Raw genomic sequence first — 4,449 nt, 5'->3', positions numbered from 1 at the left:
CCCCCCGTTTTTTTTACTGCGAGAATGAAAAATGAACTTACTTGCCAAGTACCGTATTCAAATGTTGGCCTTTATAAAGTTTTTGATGCCACGTTCACAATGGAAAAGCCGAGTCCTGAGATGAGTGTGTGGGTGAAACCTGACAAATGGCTCAGGTGTGATTTACCTCTTTTGTTTACCGAGTGGAAAACACTTGACCTTCTTCTCACCTTCTGCACATGAAATCGATGAAATTTGCTGCGACTGGAGAAACTTTAAACAGTTTTTTCTTTAATGTTATTGTGATCTGTTGGAGTTCTTTTTCTCACATTAACCACTGTTGAACTGTTACCTCAGCATATGAAGCCAAGCATCTTGGACTTTTGTTGGTGAGGGATAAGTATTGACTCAAGCATTTATGTGGAGAGAGACAGCAGGTGTGTCTCTTACCTTCCAATGTCAAATGTTCCTTGCCACTAAGGTGACAAAAGAAGAAAAAAACACAACCTTTCTCCTGGGTAGTGCTGAGAGGCTCTTGTGATAACAGTGACAGAAGAAGAGCGAAAAGAGAGAGGGAAGGAATGTGTGAACTGGTGCGAGGGGCAAAGAGAGTGTCATGTGGATCCGTTATGTCTCATTATTAAAGGTTCCTTTAACACTTCTCATGTTTGCCATTCAGTTTTAAAGCTTTTATCAGAGGCACTTAGCACCATTATCACATTGTATTACGGCTGTTGTGTTACTCATTATACAACCTCAGTATTAAAATTTGTCAAACAGCCAAAGTTGTCTTTGAATGGTTGGTCATATTTGTTCAGTCTATTTAAAACATTTTTTTTTTTAATTTTAATTTTTTTAGATATAAGATTAAGTTTAGTTTTTGAACTTTAGCATAATTGATATAACTAGTTTGTTTCTTATTATTAGCTAGTTAAGTCAAGCAGTGATGCTTTGTGTACTATTGCAGGTTGACCACAGTTTCATTTTATTGTCTTATTTGCAACATAAGCGTGTCTTAGGTGAAAGTAGACTAACATTCTGTTTAGCTCTCTTACAACGCTTGTACAGTAAAATCCCTCCTAACCTCAAGCTCACTCAGGGTTTGTTTCAATAGAAAAAAAAAGTGCATTCATGTCATCAAGTCTAGGATGTTGAGGCAAGCTGTGACTCAGTGCGTTTATGGAGTGCAAACACATCTATAAATAGCCACACGGCACATATCTACAGTGACCTTGGCAAGAAGTGTAGAAAATGATGTCAATATAATTGCTGATTGATCAAGTCAGGTTGCACATCATCGTACATGCGTTGTGGAAGTACAACAGACACTGTGTTAAGGTGAGGTCTTCACATGTGTATAAGGTCTTAATCCTGATCTGAGCATGTGTCAGACGTGTTTGCGTCACCAAAGGTAGACGTCTCAGCGAGTGCAGGTTTATTTTTAAGTTATGTTATCTGAATTGGTGACACAAATATGAGGTCACAGAAGAGTGTGAATCATCTGTGGAGTCAGATTAAGCATAAGCTTATGTGTATGACCCTAATAGTATGCAAATATTATTTCCAGGGGTATGCCACAGTATGTTAGTACATACTACTGTACATAGCAGCTGAGAACTCCTCAATTTATCTGTTTAAATATAAAGTAGAAGGTTATTTATTTATTGTTTCTAATAATGTATCTGTGTGTTTATGTGTTCTTTGCCTCTATTTAGAATTAGCAATATGAATCCAAACAGCAATAGATTAAATGTGCTCTTTGTTTGGCTGTCAGCAATATACCTGTGAAGTTACAAGTGAGTTGGAAGAAAGCTGACTGAAATAGGAAAAGAAAACAGTCAGCACACATAAACATACAGAAATCCCTCCATTTATTAGAGCGATATTATGTCCTGCTATCCCGTGCACATGTTGTAAATATTATCTGTTTAGTGTCCAAAGAAATTCCAGATTTAGGCTTTAAAAGTCAAATTTAGCTGCTATTTCTGCTATCGTACAACGTTATAGATATTGTAGCACCATCTGTCCCTCTGAGATAGGAAGCTTTTCCAAAATGACACCTTTCCCATTTCATGTATGGTTGCTCTGTGACTTTGTGGCCGCATCGTGTGTGTAAGATAGATGGATATGTTTTCTGACTGCTTGTGTGTGTTTACAGTGGTTATGTGTCCATTGTGTCCTTTGTGCACCCTGTGGGACCTGGCTGTAATGGCTTCACCAAGAAATGGAGTTTGGGCGGGGGGTGTGGTGGAGCCACAAATGGACACAATATGTATATTCATATCTGTCACACACATGTCCAATTATGGAGGACAGTAGAGATGAGTTAGTGTGATTGTTGGACATACACACCGCGTGTTTCTGTCTGAGCTCACGCTGCTCATTCGTCTCTTCTCATTATCGCTGTCTCCTCCCTCTCCTTCATTCCCTCTCCCCCGTTTCCTTCTCACTTGTTTGTGCAGCTCGGGAGTCTACCTTCTTAGCCTCTTGGGCATTCTCTCTTTTCTCTCTCTCTCTCTTGCGCGTGCTCTCTCTCTCTCTCTTCTTCTGTATCTCTGCACAGTTCAGTTGGCCTAGCCCACACTGACAGCATCACACACACACCAGCCCAGCTAGCCAGCCACAAACACTCACACACCAGCTTGACAGAGGAAGTAGGCCACTTTAATGGGGATGTGTGGAGTGCCTACATCTGCCTTTAGTGGATTATAACCTGGAACTGCTTCCTCTTGCCAGGTAGGGTTTATATCTCGCACTGTTACTTTATTTTCCATATGAGGAGTACATCTTTTCTGAGCAATCAGCAGAGTGGTTTCATGCAAATGGATTTTATGGGTCTTTTCTTTTGCTCCAGAGGGACAAAAAGAGATTTGAGAGTATTCATGCAGTGTTTGAAAAGCTGAGATGTTAGCACTGCTGGGAGGCGTTTGGTCATATAAAAGAAACTAGACGAAAAGATGTGAGGAAAGATAGTAAAAGTAATAAAGGCCTATTCATCTCATCGGGCATCTTTATGACAGGCATATATGAAGAGAGTTTGCCACTGCTGTGTGCTGTTTTGATTCACTTAACTTTTACCTCCACCTTTGATTTGCTGAGGTTTTCGTTTTCTTTCCCTGCTTCCTTCTTTGTTTTAATGCTTGTGCGTTATTTGTCCCTACTGTCACTGCATCCATTTATCCTCCGTTCCTTTGGCAGCTTTAATAGCTCCCTTAAATATTATTGTCTCTGAAATATCATCTCATCCTAAATAAGCAAGAGTTGTGGGCTCTGTTTTACGAGTAACACCCTGTTTACGTCCCCTATTTGGTGCTTTAATGTGAGTGATTTTGGCTTCGGTTATGTGCCAGTGACATATTTTAACCTGTCACATGGCTGGGGAGTGGAAGGGTGAGAAACAGAGGGATACAGAGAAAAGAAGGCTAGGAAGATGGCCATTAAGGAGACATACTCTAAATCATGTTAGAGCAAAGCTGAAAGTGATAGCAACAAGAGGAGAGAGAGCAAACCGAGGGACCACAGGGGAAAACAACAGGAAGCACACTGGGGAAAATTGCTTTCCTCTTTCCCTCATTAGGAGAATTGAGGGGTTATACTCTTCTTAGAGGAAAAAACAGACAGAGAGAGTATTAGATGGTGGGTGTGTGGTTTTGTTGGTGCCTGTTGATAAACAGGGATATGATTGATTTCATTACAGTGGTGTTAAGGCTTTGAATCTAAAAGTTTTAAGCACCAGGAGAAGAAAATCTCTCCACCAGTCCTCAATTTCTCCTTTGTCTTTGATCAATAGTAGACAGTGTCAGTGGTGCATCCCTCCGCTGCGTACACATGCAGACACACACAGACACACAAACGATGAATGTGATTTATCAGCTGGTCTTACACTCCCAGCTTGAACAAATGAGATGGTTGTTATAACCTGGGAACATGCATTGCAACATTTTGTCACACAGGCGAGCAGGAAACTGAAAGACAAACCCCAAATTTATGCACACATGCGTGTAAATCCTTCACACAACCATATACACCTACGGTCACACCCAGGGGGCAAATATAGAGTGGAACTAGGTTAAGTGAATATGAAATCTGAACAAACAATCTCGCTTGTGCTGAACTTTATTTAACTAGATTTAAGCCTGGATCCTTTGATACTGATAAAAATTGATACATAATTGTGGATGAGCTTTTCTAAAGGAATGCTAGCTTAATTTAACTGTAACTTTCACCCAAACCAAAACCGTGCCTTTCTTCGCACTTAGGTCTAGTCATATTTAATGATTTACTCTTTGGGCACTTGGTTTTTGTCCCCAAACGGGAGGCAGCGCCATACAATGTGACTGTTTAAACCAATTTATGTCCCTACAGCATGAGTAATTGTGCATACACACACACACACACACACACACACACACACACACACACACACACACACACACACACACACACACACACACACACACACACACACAC

The 4,449-nt window shown here is 40.5% G+C and overlaps 1 protein-coding gene across 10 annotated transcripts in view; it reads left to right on the top strand.

Annotated features, from left to right (window-relative positions):
• Positions 1–4,449, top strand: part of rgs3a (regulator of G protein signaling 3a) — a 122,848-nt gene that overhangs the window by 70,596 nt on the left and 47,803 nt on the right. Inside the window, exon 1 of one of the 10 annotated variants that reach the window (XM_005720454.1) lies at positions 2,572–2,715. The exons of the other annotated variants lie outside the window; for them this stretch is intronic. The gene's annotated coding sequence lies outside the window, so the exon portion shown is untranslated. Of the gene's footprint in view, positions 1–2,571; positions 2,716–4,449 lie in introns of those variants that run through there. 10 annotated transcript variants of the gene reach the window in all.

Source organism: Pundamilia nyererei, unplaced genomic scaffold (assembly GCF_000239375.1).
Source record: "Pundamilia nyererei isolate P.nyererei 1_Seehausen unplaced genomic scaffold, PunNye1.0 scaffold00002, whole genome shotgun sequence".
NCBI classification, from domain to species: domain Eukaryota; kingdom Metazoa; phylum Chordata; class Actinopteri; order Cichliformes; family Cichlidae; genus Pundamilia; species Pundamilia nyererei.
The sequence above is the reverse complement of the archived record's forward strand: the minus strand, read 5'-3'. Positions and strand labels throughout refer to the sequence as shown.